This window comes from Hyla sarda, chromosome 7 (genome assembly GCF_029499605.1).
Source record: "Hyla sarda isolate aHylSar1 chromosome 7, aHylSar1.hap1, whole genome shotgun sequence".
NCBI classification, from domain to species: domain Eukaryota; kingdom Metazoa; phylum Chordata; class Amphibia; order Anura; family Hylidae; genus Hyla; species Hyla sarda.
The window spans coordinates 21,622,279-21,644,313 of NC_079195.1; the positions used below are offsets into that span (position 1 = coordinate 21,622,279).

Consider the following 22,035-nt stretch of genomic DNA (forward strand, 5'->3'; position numbering starts at 1 on the left):
GAGTAAGACAGTCAGAGGTGGGGGGTGGGGGCTGAGAGGAAGGGGCTGGAACAGGTGGTAGCTCGCCTTGCCGTGGACCGGCAGCTCGATGCTCACCAGAATGGGTCATCAAAAAATTGATTTTAAAAATGTTAAATGAATTCAATTTAAATGAAATAAAATTACATTAAAAAAAATCTCTTTAATCTCTTCAATTGTGATGTCATATGGTCTCCTGACCTTGCTTCCACATCCAGACACTCTGCGGCAGTGATTCTAATGGTGATGCCTGAAATCTGCATGTCATACTGAATAACAGTATTATTTCACTAACACAGCACACTCCCTATGCATGTTATGACAAGGCAAAGTGTTCAATACCCCTATTGAGGCTCTCTGTAGCCCAGAAAGAGCAGTTTTTAATAGCGATTAACCACAGATAAATTTGTACCGAACCAAATTTTTTCCGGAAAATTAGTCGAATCAGCCAAATCAAATTTTTCAAAAATTCGCTCAGATCTTAACATATTCCTATTTTTTCACCATTCATATGGTCTCTTCTTTATATATTCATACTCCATCCCATTAGCTCATTTTGCTGGGAGTATAAAGTTTCAGCTTTTATGCTGCTTAAAACTTCAGCCTTTGTGCTTTAATGGAGCCAATTACGTGTGTTATTAAACTAATTTATACTAAAGCCTGAGCTGATTCCGCATCGGGAGAGGTAATTTTTCCAATAATGCAGCCTTTTTTTAATAATTTCTCAACACTCATTTCCTTAGATAATAAAGTTATTAGACAGATATATATTTGGGGTAAGGATTCATTTACAAATAACTTTATTTCCCTATTTACATGATAAATGTATTAAAATTCACGCCTCAATGACCCATCCATAAAAGTTATATCCATCACTGAACAGAGCTTTAGGCAACTCGCTAAGAAAATGCATATCTTGTACTGGATCTTGGATCTCAGTTGCATTCAGAATTGTTACGAATCAGTCAACAGTTTGTTAACAGAAATACTCATAGGGGGAGATTTATCAAAACCTGTCCGGAGGATAAGTTGCCCAGGTGCCCATAGCAACCAATCAGATCACTTCTTTCATTTTGCAGAGGACTTGTTAAAAATGAAAAAAGTGAGCTGATAGGTAGCTACGAGCGACTAGGCAATTGTTCCTCTGGAGAGGTTTTGATACATTTCCCCCATAATCCACATGTCACATCCTGGGTAGGGAGCAGTGAATCCCTGATGCCAGCCCAAACCTTTGTCCCTACCTACTATGATGATCTGTTATTGGGCCCCCAACTGGGCTACGGCCCCTAGGCTGGACTAAGTGCCAAGATGTCAAGAATAATCAGGAAGTCCAAGTCAGCAATGGTCAGGCAAAAAGGTACCAAAACAGGAAATGAAGGATTCATCTGAAATAAGCGAAGAGTCAGAAACCTAGAAGGCAGCAAAAGTAAAGAGCATTAGGCAAAAGGATAGTCAAGTCACAGGAAGAGATCAGGTAAAACAGATCAGATCTGCGGGAGAAACAAACAGAAGGCCAGTGAAGGGTAAAGACCACTAACACAGGCAGGGTAAAACAGACGTACTAAGTTATGTATACAGTCATGGCCGTAAATGTTGACACCCATGAAATTAAGTATTTCTCACAGAGAAGGATTGCAGTAACACATGTTTTGCTATACACATGTTTATTCCCTTTGTGTGTATTGGAACTAAACCAAAAAAGGGAGGAAAAAAAGCAAATTGAACATAATGTCACCCCAAATGCCAAAAATGGTCTGGACAAAATTATTGGCTCCCTTAACTTAATATTTGGTTGCACACCCTTTGGAAAAAATTACTGAAATCAGTCGCTTCCTATAACCATCATTAAGCTTCTTACACCTCTCAGCCGGAATGTTGGACCACTCTTCCTTTACAAACTGCTCCAGGTCTCTCTTATTGGAAGGCGCCTTTTCCCAACAGTAATTATAAGATCTCTCCACAGGGGATCAATGGGATTTAGATCTGGACTCATTGCTGCCACTTCAGAACTCTCCAGCGCTTTGTTGCCATCAATTTCTGGGTGCATTTTGATGTATGTTTGGGGACATTTTCCTGCTGTAAGACCCAAGATCTCAGATGCAAACCCAGCTTTCTGACACTGGGCTGTACAGTGCGACCCAAAATCCGTTGGTAATCCTCAGATTTCATGATGCCTTGTACACATTCAAGGACCCAGTGCCAGAGGCAGCAAAACAACCCCAGAACATCATTGACCTCCACCATATTTCACTGTAGGTACTGTGTTCTTTTCTTTGTAGGCCTCATTCCGTTTTCGGTAAACAGTAAAATTATGTGCTTTACCAAAAAGCTCTATCTTGGTCTCATCTGTCCACAAGACGTTTTCCCAGAAGGATTTTGGCTTACTCAAGTTCATTTTGGCAAAATGTAGTCTTGCTTTTTTATGTCTCTTTGTCAGTAGTGGGGTCCTCCTGGGTCTCCTTCATAGTGGGGTCCTCCTGGGTCTCCTCCATAGTGGGGTCCTCCTGGGTCTCTTGCCATAACTTTTCATTTCATTTAAATGTCGACGGATAGTTTGCGCTGACACTGATGCTCCCTGAGCCTGCAGGACAGCTTGAATATCTTTGGAACTTGTTTGGGGCTGCTTATCTACCATCTGGACTATCCTGCGTTGACACCTTTCATCAATTTTTATTTTCCGTCCATGCCCAGGGAGATTAGCTACAGTACCATGGGTTGCAAATTCTTGATAATGTTGCGCACTGTGGACAAAGGCAAATCTAGATCTCTGGAGATGGACTTGTAACCTTGAGATTGTTGATATTTTACCACAATTTTGTTTCTCAAGTCCTCAGACAGTTCTCTTCTCCTCTTTATGTTGTTCATGCTTATTGTGGCACACACAGACACACAATGCAAAGACTAAGTGGACTTCTCTCCTTTTTATATGGCCCCTTTTTGGAGTTTGGTGTGACATTATGTCCAATTAGCTTTTTTCCCCTCCCTTTTTTGCTTTAGTTCTAATACACACAATGGGAATAAGCATGTGTATAGCAAAACATGTGTTTTGCTATACACATCCTTTTCTGTGAGAAATACATAATTTTCTAGACAAATTGCAGGGTTGCCAACATTTACGGCCATGACTGTAGCCCACCTAAGGAGGGCATGGATGCAAAGGTCAGGAATATGATTGGCTTGGGTGTCGTCACAGCAATGACGGATGCAACAGTTGAATACCAGAGGAATTAACACTTCTGCCAAAATCAGAAGCAGATACATCCATTACATCATATTTCTATAAAGTTTCACCAAGTTCTATATAATTTCACTGAGGAAGAAGGTCCTGGCAGGGCTGTACCTAACACGGTATTTCCTATAATGTTTTCTGAAAAAATGATGGGGCTTTGGGTCTAGAATATAAGTAATTTAATGGATATTCCCTACATCAAAAATTATTACCCAACTAAGGGTAGGGTTTACAAACTAATCAGAGGGGTTGCAACCAACAATACCCCCGCCAATTCTCGCCAATAAGTCAAGTCTAGCACACATGGATAGTCTGCACTCCATTCATTCTCTAAGGAGCTTCCTGACATTTCTGAGTGTTGACCTAAAATGATGTGGCACTCGGTGGAGCTCCATGTCCCTTCATTGTTCTCCAGCTACTGAGCCATACACTTGGTAGAGGTTATAATTAATAATTATTAATTATCATCAGATGGGGTTTACTCCTTACAATTTTATATTCATGGTTTATCCTAAAGATAGACTTTTCATATTATATTCTAGAATAACCCCTTTAACACCTTTCTGACCTATGCCATATATTTACAATATAAGTTAGATGAGGTAATATGACGTGCATACGGGAGCCAGGCAAATGTCATACCCAACACGTACTATCTGCAGCTGGACACCTGGCTGGGATGAATGTCGTTATGAAGTCTGTCATTTTGCTATTTTAATGTGGCATTGAAACAGTTATGGCATGCATACCTGGTGGTCCAGTGGTGCCAAACAGTTGTCAGGGCAGCTTGAGGACTGTACTAGGCTATGGAAGGCTGTAGCAATGGAGTGCCGATCTCATTGATCTATGTAATAATTATACATTACATTAATCTGTATATGCAATCGAATCATTCCTTGTAATAGGCCAATAGGAGTACAGAAAAAGTCTAAAAAAAAAAGTTTTAAAAGTTTATAAAGACCCCGCTCCCTTCAAAAAGGAAAAAAAAAAAAAAAAAAAAATATATATATATATATATATATATATATATATATATATATATATATGTTTAAAATCACCAAACATTTCCCATTTTTGAAATAAAATAAATACATTAATAAATAGAAATAAACATTTAGTACTGCTATGTGTGGGACTTTCTGAACGGTCAACTGTGTAAACGCAAAGCAAATGACATGGCTGGTTAACATTAAAAAAATTAAATTGCTGATTTTTGGCAATAGAACATCCCAGAAACATTGAATAAAAAGTGATTGAAAAGACAATACTAAGCAAAAGTGATACCAATAAAAACTACAGTTCACAATGGTAAAAATTAACTCTCACACAAGTCTATAGGTGAAAAAAGGGGGTCAGAACACAGTGCACAGATTATGATTATTTTTAAAGAATACAACAAAACAAAAATCAGCCAAATTTGGTAATATTGAAATTGTACTGTCCCTTGGCATAAATTTAGCATGTCAGTTTTACAATTTTTTGCCCTACAAATAATTTTTCTTCTTGCTAGGTAACATAAAGGGTGCTGGCAGCACGTAAAACTTGCTCTGTGAAAATTATAATATACAAATCTTTCAGTGAAAAACATAAGTCAAAAATAAAAATTTGGAAGAAATCAGGGGATCAAAAAGAGGTTGCCACCTTCACATCATGTTTTTTAGCTAACTTGGAGATATACAGAGGAATGCCCTGGAATCACTATTATATTTCAGGGAGCACCTATTTGAGTCCTTCAAAATAAAAATAAATACACTGGGGAAAAAGTCCAAACACAAGTCTTCTATATTTGGTCTATTAAAGTTAAAGGGGTACTCTGCTCCCGGCGTTCGTTTAGAGCGTCGGGTTCAGCGCCGGAGGCTCATGATGTCCTGCTGCGGTGTACTTCGGCATTCCATTTTGACATAGCCCCAAAAATGTGATGTTATCGGCGCCTTAGACTCACCCTATGTTACAAATGCCCCTATGAGATGCTTAACGCTTTGAAAGGGGTTGTTCTGGTATAAAAGATGTAAGACAGTAACATGTAAGCTAAAAACAATGTATCCACCACCATAGTAGGAAAATATATGGAAGCAATTTACATAAAAGCCATTAGCAGGAGGAACCGATTATCAATGCCATGGGTATAATTGGGAAGACCCACATTTCATGAATACATTGACAGCAATCTTCACAAGGGGCTTGTTTTCCTGCATCAATAGGCACGTCATTGTTAGTTATTGGCTCTGAAATCTCCTCGATAATGGCATATTAATGGATGCTAAATGAGTTCATCCCTATTTTTCTTCTCACTTGATGGAACAAATGCCATTCTGGATATTAGTCAATGAAGTCTAATATATTTCCCCAAAGAGAGGGAAATTAATTACTATTAATAACAGAAGGGGATGGGGTGATCATGTGACTGATTGGACTCTATTCCTCCATGTTCAGATTGTCGACTAGACGATGACTATGAGAATGATACTTCCAGTAAGAGACTTAGTGACCTCATGTGAACTGTTCCAATAATGTGGCCATGACTTCGATCTGACCACTGATGTTTAATCTTTTCTGTCCCAGTGAGTGTAGTGTGTTATGGCTCATCAGGGTCAGATCAATATATATATACATATATATATATATATATATATATATATATATATATATATATATATAGCTATAACTACTATTATACTGTGTATTTTCTCTACTACAACTAATAAAACACTGCCCTTTAAGTACAAGTATATTGTTAATATAGTACTGTGGAGAGACGGGGTTAATGGCGTGTTGTAGTGGTGTACTGTAGGGTGCAGCAACAAACAGCAGGAAATTTGTGATGCCAGGGTACTGTAACTCACCACACTTCAAGGTGAAGCAGTCCTCCTGGGCCAAGCACTGAGCCAATGAATACTCCGGATGCAGGGTTATGCAAAACTGCTTTTACCGAGGATTTATGGATAGTTGTTACTATAATTCACAATGTAGAGCAGAGCAGGGGGAATGCAGAGGAAACCAATGAATTGTTAAAGTGGTACTCTGTTAGAAACATCTAATCCCCTATCCAATGGATAGGGGATAAGATGTTAGATTGTGATGGTCCCACTGCTGAACGCTTGGTGCCGGAGGCAGTGATCGTGACGTCATGGCCAAGCCAACACCCCCCCCCCCCTCCCATAGACATGAATGGAGGAGGTATGGTGTGACATCACAAGGGGGTGTGGCCGTGACACTACTGCTGCAGGAACCCGACTTTTGTTTAGAACGCCGGGTGCTGCAGGATTTCAAGGGGGGACCTCAGCAGCGGGAACCCAGCAATCAGACATCTTATGCCTATCCTTTGGAGTAGCCCTTTTATTACTTGGAGATTCTTACTTGCTTCTGGGGACAACTAAGACTGACTTGAGTTCTACAGAGCACCCAATTAAGTTTCCTACCGCCAGGGTCTTTGACTAGGCCTTTCACCTCAGCCACCGGAGGCCTTCACTAACGCTCTCCTGGACTAGCGCTATGTGGCCTGTCAACACATCGGCTCCTACTCCCCAAAGATAGGAATTACAGATTCGTCCTGTGCGATGGGACACCTGCAGATAGCACTGCTGCACAAGTTTGGACTTTCTTAGCACTTCAATGTTTCTCTGCAGCACTCCTCTCACTCCTTCTCCACACTACTACCTCAGATCTCCTTCCTCTCCTGCCACTCTCACCTAACTTTCCCTTGACCCCCCCCATCTATACTAGTTCCACATGACCACGGGCGCACTTCTACCCCACCGCCCTGTGCTGTCTCCGGCATGGGCGGCACTGCTGTCACCTTGCCGGGCTCTGCCCACAGCCTCCCTGTGCCTTCTCCTCTATGCTCTCTCACTGCTGGCATGTGCATACCAGCTTCCTAGGGCGCGCGTACGTTGGCTCTCTGAGATTTAAAGGGTCAGAGCACCAATAATTGGGTGCTGACCCTATAAGTAATTCTCACTTCCTCTCGATCCCTGCCGGATCTTTGTGCCTAGTTAGTCTAAAGTGTTTTTTAGAGAAAGTGTTTTCCTGTGTATTGCCTTGCCGTGTATCTGACCCCCTTGCTACAAATACTGACCTTGCTCCTGTGTCGCCTGCCTACTGACCTTCTTGCTACGTGACCTGCCCTTGCTTCTTGCCACCTGCCCTAATATCCTACCAGTCCTTACTACATCTGTGCCTTTAACTTCCTGTGCCATGTTATTCCTCGGCTGCCTGATGGGACAAGTCGTACCAGGGGTAGCAAGCTGGGTGCCGCCTGCCGCAGCAAGTCCATCCCGCTTTGCAGCAGACTCTGGTGAAAACCAGCAACACCTTAGACTCCGCTCCCTGGTACGGCACATGCCATCAACCCCAAAGGTCAGTGGATCCACCTAACCACAGCCGTAACAACTACTATAATACTGCCCCCTATGGAGAAGAATATAACTACTATAATATTACGCCTATATACAAGAATATAACTACTATAATTCTGCCCCTATACACAAGAATATAACTACTATAATACTGCCCCCTATGTAAATGAATATAACTACTATAATACTGCTCTTATATACAAGAATATAACTACTATAATACTGCTCCTATATACAAGAATATAACTGCTATAATACTGCCTCCTATATACAAGAATATAACTACTATAATACTGCCCCTATATACAAGAATATAACTACTATAATACTGTTCCTATATACAAGAATATAACTACTATAATACTGCCCCTATATACAAGAATATAACTACTATAATACTGCTCCTATATATAAGAATATAACTACTATAATACTGCTCCTATATACAAGAATATAACTACTATAATACTGCTCCTATATACAAGAATATAACTACTATAATTCTGCTCCTATATACAAGAATATAACTACTATAATACTGCCTCCTATATACAAGAATATAACTACTATAATACTGCTCCTATATACAAGAATATAACTACTATAATGCTGCTCCTATATACAAGAATATAACTACTATAATTCTGCTCCTATATACAAGAATATAACTACTATAATACTGCTCCTATATACAAGAATATAACTACTATAATACTGCTCCTATATACAAGAATATAACTACTATAATACTGCTCCTATATACAAGAATATAACTACTATAATTCTGCTCCTATATACAAGAATATAACTACTATAATACTGCTCCTATATACAAGAATATAACTACTATAATACTGCCCCCTATGTAAATGAATATAACTACTATAAAACTGCTCCTATATACAAGAATATAACTACTATAATACTGCTCCTATATACAAGAATATAACTACTATAATTCTGCTCCTATATACAAGAATATAACTACTATAATACTGTTCACATATACAAGAATATAACTACTATAATACTGCTCCTATATACAAGAATATAACTACTATAATACTGCTCCTATATACAAGAATATAACTACTATAATACTGCCCCCTATGTAAATGAATATAACTACTATAATGCTGTTCTAAGAACAGACCTGATTTCCTTAAACTCTTGGGGGGAGATTTATCAAAACCTGTCCAGAGAAAAAGTTGCCGACTATATCAACCAATTTCATTTTTCACAGGCCTTTAAACAAATGAAATAAGTGATCTGATTAATTGCTATGGGCAACTCAGCAATGTTTCCTCTGGAAAGGTTTTAATAAATTAGCCCCTTGGTGCTGATTTTCAGACATAATTTAAAAATTCTCTGGTTCTCCGCAAGATGTGAAACTTCACATCTGAACATGCTATATTTCGCAATTAACTTTTTTTTTTTATAACTGTTTATTTACAAAAATACAAGTCAAATATTAATACATTTCAAAGAAATGCATGTGTACAATGAAGTAACAACAATACAAAAAATAAAAAAGAAATAAAAGGAAGAAAGGTAAAGACAAGAAATGGGAAAAAGAGAATAATAAATAAAAAAGAAAATAAAGAAAAAAGAAAAAATGATGAAATTGTGCAGTTAACTTTAATATATTCTTGACTCTTCTAACCCTGTAGTTTACTCCGTCTCCACAAAAAGCATATGCTGCCAGGATAACATTTTGTTCTTTTCTAATCTAAGTAGCGTTCAGTAGCTGCTCATACAAAGGGTCTCCTCCTCACTGGAGGTAATAACAATATTTTTGTCCTATACATCCATGTAAAGCCTGAATATTTTTGCGCACCTTGTGCTTGTTCCCTGCTTGGCTCATAGCACTTACTATTGGGACTGGTCAAAGAATCACTCTTGTGGGTGCTAAATTGGTTCCTATAGGATGAATAAGCAAAGAGAGAGAGAGAGTGCGGGGGTTTTGAAGGAGGTAAGAACCTCAAAACCTCATGGTCTTGGGCAGTTAAAGGGGTATTCCAGGCAAAAACTTTTTTATATATATCAACTGGCTCCAGAAAGTTAAACAGATTTGTAAATTACTTCTATTAAAAAATCTTAATCCTTCCAATAGTTATTAGCTTCTGAAGTTTTCTGTCTAACTGCTCAATGATGATGTCACGTCCCGGGAGCTGTGCATGATGGGAAAATATCCCCATAGGAACTGCACAGCTCCCGGGACGTGAGTCATCATTGAGCAGTTAGACAGAAAACAACAACTCAACTTCAGAAGCTAATAACTATTGGAAGGATTACGATTTTTTAATAGAAGTAATTTACAAATCTGTTTAACTTTCTGGAGCCAGTTGATATATAAAAAAAAGTTTTTGCCTAGAATACCACTAGTCTAAACCAGTGTTTTCCAAAAAAGGGTTCCTCCAGCTGTTGCAAAACTACAACTTCCAACATGCCCAGACTGAATAGAAACAAAAGTGACTAGAATAAGGCACTAGTAAAGCATACACTATAATCCGCACCATACTGCAAAAGTCAGCAATCAATAAAGCAGCGTGAGTGGGGAGTGGAGCACATTATGAGAATTGGAATTCAGTGTTCCAAAAATAATTTAAAGGGGTTATCCAGGAAAAACAATTTTTTTTATATATCAACTGGCTCCAGAAAGTTAAACAGATTTCTAAATGACTTCTTTTAAAAAATCTCAATCCTTTCAGTACTTCTGAGCTACTGAAGTTGAGTTGCTCTCTGATGAAGTGCTCTCTGATGACACGTGTCTCGGGAACCGCCCAAATTCCCAAAGAAAACCTCTTCTACTCTGTGCAGTTCCCGAGACAAGCAGAGATGTCAGCAGAGAGCACTGTTGCCAGACAGAAAACAACAACTCAACTTCAGCAGCTGATAATTATTGAAAGGATTAAGATTGTTTAATAGAAGTCATTTACAAATTTGTTTTACTTTCTGGAGCCAGTTGATATAAAAATAAAAAAAAGTTTTTTTCCTGGAATACCCCTTTAATATTTATTTATTTTTAAGAAGTTTTCATATAGCAAAAATAGAGACAAATGATTAAATACAATAATTTGGTATCAATGTAATTAACCTGCAGAATTATGATATCACCATCAGAATGTTGTGGAAAAAACAAAAGACAACACCTAAACAATTAAGGAATTCTCTCTCTCTCTTTCTCTCTCTTTCTTTCTCTCTCTCTCTCTCTCTCTCTCTCTCTCTCTCTCTCTCTCTCTCTCTCTCTCTCTCTCTCTCTCTCTATATATATATATATATATATACAAATATATAGCAACAAATAGACAGCGGCAACTCCAATAGAGTGAATAAAGTGGGTGTCTTTATTTACATAATGTGATGCGACGTTTCGGCTTGCTCACCAAGTGAGCAAGCCGAAACGTCGCATCACATTATGTGAATAAACACACCCACTTTTTTCACTCTATTGGAGCTGCCGCTGTCTATTTGTTGCTGTATCTGGTGGAAGTCCGAGGCCAGGACTGTGCTGCAGTGGGCACCCATGCATTACCTAGTATTACCTACAGGAGCGCTGCTCATCTTTGGAGTATATATATATATATATATATATATATATATATATATATATAAATAAATAAATACTAATAATAAAGTTTTCAGTATAGTAATTTATAGAGTACATTCAATGGTGATATAAAAAAATAAATAAAAATAAAAAGCCGAACGCTGCAATAGCTATTTTCATGGGAAACCAAATAAAAATTGCAAAATAAATCACAACGTGCGTTCCAGGACAGAATCCATCTTAAATGTTTTCACGTTGAGAGAATTGACGTTAGAGACGACGAAGGGTTACGCGTTTTCTTCAGAACCCTAAAACTTTTAGCCACTGACCCGAGTAACACAACATTTTAAGCTGCAAATGTCAAGCTCCGCTTTGTCTTCATCCTGGATGCGCACGGGGTTTGTGAAGTGAACTTTGCTCGGCGGCAGACGACGGAGTTATGCAAGATTTATTTCTGTCCTCGAAGTGTGAGTCCCCAAGTCAAACGTTCTGCCTGCCCTCTGCTTCCTGCTCAGAGATTGTACAGAAAGATTCTCCTAACCGGTCATGACAGCGAGAAATGTATCCACTGCGCATCGGAGCAATGGTCCTCATATGACCTATAGTGGTGCAATGGTCCTCATATGACCTATAGTGGTGCAATAGTCCTCATATGACCTATAGTGGTGCAATAGTCCTCATATGACCTATAGTGGTGCAATAGTCCTCATATGACCTATAGTGGTGCAATAGTCCTCATCTGACCTATAGTGGTGCAATGGTCCTCATACGACTTATAGTGGTGCAATAGTCCTCATATGACCTATAGTGGTGCAATAGTCCTCATATGACCTATAGTGGTGCAATAGTCCTCATATGACCTATAGTGGTGCAATAGTCCTCATCTGACCTATAGTGGTGCAATGGTCCTCATACGACTTATAGTGGTGCAATAGTCCTCAGATGACCTATAGTGGTGCAATAGTCCTCATATGACCTATAGTGGTGCAATGGTCCTCATATGACTTATAGTGGTGCAATGGTCCTTATATGACCTATAGTGGTGCAATAGTCCTCAGATGACCTATAGTGGTGCAAAAGTCCTCATATGACCTATAGTGGTGCAATGGTCCTCATATGACTTATAGTGGTGCAATGGTCCTTATATGACCTACAGTGGTCCAACAGTCCTTATATGACCTACAGTGGTGCAATAGTCCTCATATGACATGCAGTGGTGCAATAGTCCTCACATGACCTATAGTGGTGCAATAGTCCTCATATGACCTATAGTGGTGCAATGGTCCTCATATGACCTATAGTGGTGCAATGGTCCTCATATGACCTATAGTGGTACAATAGTCCTCATATGACCTATAGTGGTGCAATAGTCGTCATATGACCTATAGTGGTGCAATAGTCCTCATATGACCTATAGTGGTGCTATAGTCCTCATACGATCTATAGTGGTGCAATAGTCCTCATATGACCTATAGTGGTGCAATAGTCCTCAGATGACCTATAGTGGTGCAATAGTCCTCATATGACCTATAGTGGTGCAATGGTCCTCATACGACTTATAGTGATGCAATAGTCCTCATATGACCTATAGTGGTGCAATGGTCCTCATATGACCTATAGTGGTGCAATAGTCCTCATATGACCTATAGTGGTGCAATAGTCCTCATATGACCTATAGTGGTGCAATAGTCCTCATCTGACCTATAGTGGTGCAATGGTCCTCATACGACTTATAGTGGTGCAATAGTCCTCATATGACCTATAGTGGTGCAATAGTCCTCAGATTACCTATAGTGGTGCAATAGTCCTCATATGACCTATAGTGGTGCAATGGTCCTCATATGACTTATAGTGGTGCAATGGTCCTTATATGACCTATAGTTGTGCAATTGTCCTCAGATGACCTATAGTGGTGCAAAAGTCCTCATATGACCTATAGTGGTGCAATGGTCCTCATATGACTTATAGTGGTGCAATGGTTCTTATATGACCTACAGTGGTCCAACAGTCCTTATATGACCTACAGTGGTGCAATAGTCCTCATATGACATGCAGTGGTGCAATAGTCCTCATATGACCTATAGTGGTGCAATAGTCCTCATATGACCTATAGTGGTGCAATAGTCCTCATATGACCTATAGTGGTGCAATGGTCCTCATATGACCTATAGTGGTGCAATAGTCCTCATATGACCTATAGTGGTGCAATAGTCGTCATATGACCTATAGTGGTGCAATAGTCCTCATATGACCTATAGTGGTGCTATAGTCCTCATACGATCTATAGTGGTGCAATAGTCCTCATATGACCTATAGTGGTGCAATAGTCCTCATATGACCTATAGTGGGGCAATAGTCCTCATATGACCTATAGTGGTGCAATAGTCCTCAGATGACCTATAGTGGTGCAATAGTCCTCATATGACCTATAGTGGTGCAATGGTCCTCATACGACTTATAGTGGTGCAATAGTCCTCATATGACCTATAGTGGTGCAATAGTCCTCAGATGACCTATAGTGGTGCAATAGTCCTCATATGACCTATAGTGGTGCAATGGTCCTAATATGACCTATAGTGGTGCAATAGTCCTCATATGACCTATAGTGGTGCAATAGTCCTCAGCTATATCTTCACGATGGCAATACCTGAGGAGATCAGGTCTGAGGGAAACATTATATAGGTATATGGCTTGAAGGGGATTGCCCATTAAGCCAGCTGCTGTCCATATTGTCCTGGGTATACATAAAAAAGTAACATACTGAAGGAGATTTATAGTTGAATGGTGCACCAGCCCCTCCTCAGTGCAACATGTGCCAGACTCAGGGACGTGCACACATTGACCAGAAAGTGGGCTTAAGCCCCTGTCCTTTTGGCACTGGGCAGTGGGGCATCATTATGTGGGCATTTAAATAAATAATTATGAGATGTGCCTTTTTTTCACTTCAGACCCTGTCCCTGGCAAGACTATTCAGCAGGACATACACTGTTGCCCTTAAAGGGGTACTACTGTGTTGATAACAACATCTGACACTGCTTTAACCCTTTAAGGACCGGGGTTTTTTCCGTTTTTGCATTTTCGTTTTTTGCTCCTTGCCTTTAAAAAATCATAACTCTTTCAATTTTGCACCTAAAAATCCATATGATGGCTTATTTTTTGCGCCACCAATTCCACTTTGTGATGACATCAGTCATTTTGCCCAAAAATCTACGGTGAAACGGAAGAAAAAAATCATTGTGCGACAAAATTGAAAAAAAAAACAATGTTTTATAACTTTTGGGGGCTTCCGTTTCTACGTAGTATATTTTTCGGTAAAAACGACACCTTCTCTTTATTCTGTAGGTTCATACGATTAAAATGATACCCTACTTATATAGGTTTGATTTTGTCGTACTTCTGGAAAAAATCATAACTACATGCAGGAAAATTAATACGTTTAAAATTGTCATCTTCTGACCCCTATAACTTTTTTATTTTTCCTTGTATGGGACGGTATGAGGGCTCATTTTTTGCGCCGTGATCTGAAGTTTTTAACGGTACCATTTTTGCATTGATAGAACTTATTGATCCTTTTATTCATTTTTAAATGATATAAAAAGTGACCAAAAATGCCCTATTTTGGACTTTTGAATTTTTTTGCGCGCACGCCATTGACCGTGTGGTTTAATTAATGATATATTTTTATAATTCGGACATTTCCGCACGCGGTGATACCATATATGTTTATTTTTATTTACACTGTGTTTTTTTATTGGAAAAGGAGGGGTGATTCAAAATTTTAATAGGGGAGGAGTTAAATGATCTTTATTCACTTTTTTTTTCCACTTTTTTTTGCAGTGTTATAGGTCCCATAGGGACCTATAACACTGCACACACTGATCATTGTTATCCCATAAGGACCTATAACACTGCACACACTGATCTTCTATGTTGATCACTGGTTTCTCATAAGAAACCAGTGATCAACGATTCTGCCGGATGACTGCTCATGCCTGGATCTCAGGCACTGAGCAGTCATTCGGCGATCGGACAGCGAGGAGGCAGGTAGGGGCCCTCCCGCTGTCCTGTCAGCTGTTCGGGATGCCGCGGCTATCCCGAACAGCCCACTGAGCTAGCCGGCAACTTTCAGTTTCACTTTTAGCCACGCGGCTCAGCTCTGAGCGCGCGGCTAAAGGGTTAATAGCGCGCGGCGCCGCGATCGGCGCTGCACGCTATTTAAGGCGGGTCCCGGCTTCACTATGACGCCGGGCCCGCCGTGATATGATGCGGGGTTACTGTGTAACCCCGCGTTATATCAGGAGAGCAGGACCAAGGACGTACTGGTACGTCCTTGGTCCTTAAGGGGTTAAAGGGGTACTCCAGTGGAAGAATTTTATTTTCAAAATATATATGCTAAAAAAAAAATTGTAGAGATTTGTAAATAACTTATATATAAAATATTAACCCTTACAGTACTCATCAGCTGCTGTATGCTCCAGAAGAAGTTGTGTAGTTCTTTCTAGTCTGACCACAGTGCTCTCTGCTGACACCTCTGTCCGTGTCAGAAACTGTCCAGAGCAGGAGCAAATTCCCATGGCAAACCTCTCCTGTTCTGGACAGTTCCTGACACAAACAGAGGTGTCAGCAGAGAGCAATGTGGTCAGACTGGAAAGAACTACGCAACTTCCTCTGAAGCATACAGCAGCTGATAAGTACTGGAATGATTACAATTTTTATATGGAAATAATTTATAAATCTGTTTATCTTTCTAGCACCAATTGATTTAAAATTTTTTTTTTCTATCGGAGTACTCCTTTAAAGAGGTGCCAGGTGTTGTAGAAATTCTTATATAACATATATGTACAACAATGTACATCAAAATATGTGAAAACAACACTGAATGGTTACTTTGCTTGTCCATCTAGTATAAGTTTGAACCTCCGTTGACCTTGGAACTCAATAGTTCATCACGGCATAGATTACACTAGATGATAACATTGTTTTGCAAGAATATCCGCCCATGGGGACAGGATCCCTTCTCGCAGTTGATGCACATTACATGGCGTTCCTGACCAGATCTGAATCCTTGTTGGCACTAGTGTTAAGCGGCATAGGCCATATTCGAATTCGTCATATATTTGCGAATATTCGCATATTCGTAATATTCTCGTTTTCTTTTTGCATATGCGAAAATACGCGTATACGCAAATTAACATATGCGAAAATTGGCATCTCCAAAATTAACATAAGCAAAAATTTGCATATGCGAAAATTAGCATACGCGTATTTTCGCATATGCGAAAATTCGCACACCAGTCTCACACAGTAGTATTGGAGCCTCCTTGGAGCACACATCCATCGGGTGCAACCCTATGTGTTTATCGTATTTTTCGCCGTATAAGACGCACTTTTTCTTCCCCAAAACTGGGGGGAAAAAGTCGGTGCGTCTTATACGGCGAATACACCCCTATCGCGGCTGTCCCTGCGGCCATCAACGGCCGGGACCCGCGGCTAATACAGGACATCACCGATCGCGGTGATGCCCTGTATTAACCCTTCAGACGCGGCAATCAAAGCTGACCGCCGCGTCTGAAGGGAAAGTGACACTAACCCGGCTGTTCAGTCAGGCTGTTCGGGACCACCGCGATTTCACCGTGGCGGTCCCGAACAGCCCGACTGAATAGCCAGGTTAGTGCTTACAGGACACCGGGAGGGACCTTACCTGCCTCCTCGGTGTCTCCTCCGTTCAGGGATCCCCTGTATGGCCGGCGCTCTCCTTCCTCGTCATCACATCGTCGCGTACGTGCGTCAGCGTGCGTAACGACGTAATGGCGGCGACGGAGAGCGAGGATACCCGGCCGGCAGCAGAGACGTTCCGGAGCGACGGGGACACGGCGACAGCGATGGAGCGACATCCAGGGCAGCCGTGACGGGTCCGGAGCGGCGGGGACACGTGAGTATTACCTCCTATGCAGTGGTCTTCAATCTGCGGACCTCCAGATGTTGCAAAACTACAACTCCCAGCATGCCCGGACAGCCAACGGCTGTCCGGGCATGCTGGGAGTTGTATTTCTGCAACATCTGGAGGTCCGCAGGTTGAAGACCACTATTGGGTTCAAAATCTTTATTTTTTTTAGATTTTGCACCTATAAATTGGGTGCGTCTTATACGCCGGTGCGTCCTATAGGACGAAAAATACGGTAGCTCCACACCTTCATACACCTACTACCTTTAGAGGAAGCTCTGCTCTATCTTTTCTTGCATCAGGACACGTGACATTTTATTTGTAATCAATGCAGATTACAAAGGGTTCACTTACTTCTTGTACCTGCATTACAACTTACATTACTTTGGGATAGCTGGGCACAGTTCTGCCATCACTGCAGCCAAATAATGGGCCATAATATAGAAAGCATTCACTTCCCAGGCCATTCACTTCCTAGGCATTGCAGTCAATGGATTTTGGTGGTGCCCACTGCAGACGGAATCTCCTAGCGGAGATTCCGTCTGCAGCGGGCACCACCAAAATCTATAGTGTGAATGGGCCCTAAATGATCAATAAATGTAACCCCTTTCACCACTCCATTGTAGTATGAATAAGGATTACCTATGGGAAAAGTGTAGTGATGTCAATTCTTCACCAACAAGATGCCTTTAGATTCAGCTTTCCTCCTACGACTTCTCAAGAATGACTCCGCTATTATGGCTGATACAAATTGCTAAAAATTTAACAAAAAAAAAAGAAAGAGGAAAATAAAGATAAAAAAAAAGTTCTGCAAATCTGTGATTACAACAAGACATAAAAGACAACACAATATATAGAGACGGATCAAACTAGCGAGGAGAGAGATTTATCAATGATTGCCTTAACCCGGCAGACGCCTTCTGATTTGCTCCTTATTCCCGCAGCCCTATCCTGCCGTAATGATGCTCTTTACTCGACTTTGAAATCAAGATGGGATAAAATATTAGATAAAAGCCGCTCTCCGCTCTCGTCCTGCGGAATATATACATACACAAGCAGATCTCCCAGAAACCTGAAACAATTTAAATATGAATACGTCGGCATTAAAATTCTCATGTCCCAACTCCTTCAAACTTCTGCCGGGGAGATGTAAGTGGTTGAGGCAAACTCCGAAGACAAGGCGAGACGTCGGCAGCTGGAAGGTGTCTTATTACCGATCTGCTTTGATTGACGTCATCTCGTAGTAGGAATCATTTGAGGAAATTACAAGGCGGCGGAAGAAAAGATAAGGCAAAAGAAAAATTTTGACGTGGGGGGGGGGGGGGAGTCGGCGAGCAGTCTTGGCCTCGGCACCTTGGAGAAAAGGGAAATGTGAAAGAAATCTTTGTGTTCTCTGAATATTTTTGCCTTCATTGTTGTCGGATTCTCTGTTCAAAAACCTAGGTGAACCCTGTCAAAGAGAAAGAGAAGATGATGGCAGTGGTGGAGCAGATGATCCGACTCGCTTTCCTGACCTTGGAAAGACGTGTGAACTTGTAAGAAGGCTTTACGGCTAGAAGAGGTGTCCTCACACAACCTCGGGAATGGGAACGATAACAAGACAAGATGAAAATATCATATCCCAGAGGTATCAGAGCTGAGTTTGACAGTAAATTTATAGGCAAATTGACTATAGAAGCTGAGCACAACACAACAATGGGCCAACCATTATGACAGCTACCGGAAGCCATCACTAGGGGAGCTCTCTGCATGTAGAAATATATTTTCCTATTAAAGAGGGGGTAATCCACCCCTAGACATCTTATCCCCTACCCAGAGGTATCAGAGCTGAGTTTTACAGTAAATTTATAGGCTAACTGACTATAGAAGCGGAGAACAACACAGCAATGGGCCAATCGTTACGGCAGCTACCAGAAGCCATCACTAGGGGAGCTCACTGCATGTAGAAATATATTTTCCTATTAAAAAAGGGGTAATCCACCCCTAGACATCTTATCCCCTACTCAAAGGATAGGAGGTAAGATGTCTGATCGCTGAGGTCCGATAGCTGGAAGCCCCCTGGGATCTCCGGTTCCCCAGTTGTCCAGTGCACAAAGCAAACTTTGCTCCATGCCGGATGACGGGCAACCACAGCCGTAATGCCCCCTCCCATAGACATGAAAGGAACGGGTGTGGCGTGACGTCACTAGCATAAAAACTCCAAGCTGCAGTGTTCAGAACGCCACAGTGCCGGCCCGGAGATCACACGGGTTCCCAGCGGCAAGACCCCCGCGATCAGACATCTTATTCCCTATCCTTTGGATAAGGGATAAGATGTCTAGGGTCACAGTACCCCTAAGGTGTTATCCACTGTTTTCAAAGAATGAATAGAGAAAAAAACCTACATACCTAGCCCTGGTACCCCGCTGCTCCCTTTCTTTCTTTCATTTGTTTCCTTGGTCTTTTTCTTTTTCCTGCTTGCTAGACAAGCTTTTGGTGTAGAACCTGCTGGCTCACAGTGCTGTCTCATCTTAATAAGTAATTGGCTGATCAGGCAGGTCCTATCTTGGAAGTAGGAAAAAGAAACAAAACTATGGGACTGAAAAGGAGCTGTGGGGGACCAGTGGGGGATCGGGGCTAGATATGTATGTTTTTCTTCTATTTTTCCCCTGCTCCAGCACCATATCACTTTTCCAAAAACAGTGGATAACCTCTTTAAAGGGGTACTCCACCCCTAGACATCTTATCCCCTATCCAAGGGATAGGACATAATATGTCTGATCTCGGGGGTCCCAGCGCTGGGGACCCCGGCGATCTCCCTGCTGCACCAGATGTTCATATAGAGCATCAGGTACAGCGCCGGAGGCTCATGACGTCACAGCCGCACCCCACTCGTGAGGTCATGAGCAGGACCCCACAATGCAAGTCTATGGGAGGGGGCGTGACAGTCATCATGCCCCTTCCCATAGACTTGCATTGAGTGGGCATGACCGTGACGTTAGGCTCCACCCCGCATCGCCAGTCATCGGGATGCACCGGATGTTTGGGGTGCCACAACCGAGATTAGACATCTTATCCCCTATCCTTTGCATAGGGGATGAGATGCCTAGGGGTGGAGTACCCCTTTAAGTTTAAAGGGATTGTTCAGTTTAGAAAGAATCTAAAGAGTGGTTGCATAGAGCCTCTCTGGAGGACCTATTCTTTCCTTCGTTTTACAGACAACTCATTGATGTGAATGGAAACTGTGTAATACTTCATTTCCCTTGTGGTGGCGCTGCAGATAAATTGAACTATAACTGACAGATTTCCTGAATGCTGTGGTCCTTAGGAAGGGGATTCATGTGGTCAGCTTATAGTCAACCCTTCTATCTTCAATACCACCTACATACATTTATATCCTATTCTAATGGTGGCTGCAGGTAGTCAGAATTATATATCTATTCTAGGTAGAAAAACAGACCACCCCCATACAGTTATAGTGTCAATATAGGAATTATACAATTGGTGGAAATCACAGTGGGAACAGTTTTTGCGCAATGAATGTTGTGTTTGCCATTATGGTTTTCTGTAGGACTCTTGGTAAACTTAGAGATGTTTTTAGCGCAGTAACAAAGCTGTAGTGTCAATAGATACTGCAGATATGACCAGGTCCCAAAACCTGGGCCCCGTTCCTGGTGGAGAAAAGGTCTACCAACCAGTTATCCTTCTACAGAGCTGAGTGCCCCCTGCAGGCTGGTGTGTGTCACGTGTCACCCAACACCTCTTATCTTTTACCTAACCCTCTTGTAGGATGAATATGTTAATGCTGCACAAACTGTTGTACTTTGATATACAAAAAATAACAATATCATGCGTGGAGGATGGTATCCGTTTCGTGTGCTGAACACACTTTGTCTGCCGACGTGAGTATCGGATTTTGGATTTCTCTTCTGTCATGACCACAGTACTCTCTGCTGACCTCTGCTGCTCATTTTAGGAACTGTCCAGAGCAGCATATGATTGCAATGGGGATTTTCTCCTGCTCTGGACAGTTCCTAAAATGGACAGCAGAGAGCACTGTGGTCGCGACTGAAGAGAAATCCAAAAAGAAAAGCATTTCTTCTGTAGTATACAGCCCCTAAAGAGTACTGGAAGGATTAAGATTTTTTTTTATAGAAGTAATTTACAAATCTGTTTAACTTTCTGGCACCAGTTGATAAAAAAAATTAAAAATTTAAAAAAAGTTTTCCATGGGAGTACCCCTTTAATACACATTTCATGTCCTGACTGACCACCAATATATACCTCCATCCATGACTCTGACCTTCATGCATTTTATGAAGTTTTCTCTCCTGATAAACTCTGTGCTGCTGTGGACCTTGCTTCTTACAACGCTCTGTCCATGGCCTCCCAATAGCCTTCATCCTCCTGGCTCCCACAGCATAATTACACCTCTCTGCTGGCTGACTATAGTCTGTTCTGCTTCCTAATTCTGATTGGCCACCTACATGGCCCTCGTCTTTTACATTGTATGAAGAAAAATGATACCCAGCACTCACCAGTAATGCACAGTGAAGATTTATCATTCCATAGTGTAGTACAAGGATTCGTTTCGGCGTGGGAGCCTTCCTCAGCTGTCTATAAATAGATGGCATATGGCATAATAAATTGTGGTGTCCCAGTACCGCATTCTATACGGTACTTGTTTATTTATGGGTCCCCATAGCCAGAGTCCCTAGGACGTAGGGATTCCTATTAATTCAGTCTACCCCTAGTCGCCTCTATTCTAGTATATAATTAGTAATTTATGCATAGGTTAATGTAAATAGCATAAAACATGTAAATAAATGGTTAATTACTTCTTTCTATGGCATGGCAGGGCCTTCGGGTCATGTGATGCGTTCTAAGCCTCACTCTGGATGCGTTCCAGGCCTCACTTTGGTATTTCTAGCCTCGCTTTGGTTTTACTATGTGTATAGGA

General features: G+C 41.2%; 1 long non-coding RNA gene across 1 annotated transcript; it reads right to left on the minus strand.

Annotated features, from left to right (window-relative positions):
* Positions 1–1,293: 1,293 nt before the first annotated feature.
* LOC130282114 (uncharacterized) lies at positions 1,294–21,692 on the minus strand. The gene is made up of 3 exons (XR_008846249.1): positions 21,614–21,692; positions 17,739–17,850; positions 1,294–1,428 (listed from the first exon to the last, which is right to left on the minus strand). It is a non-coding gene; the product is annotated as an uncharacterized LOC130282114 (long non-coding RNA).
* Positions 21,693–22,035: the final 343 nt, after the last annotated feature.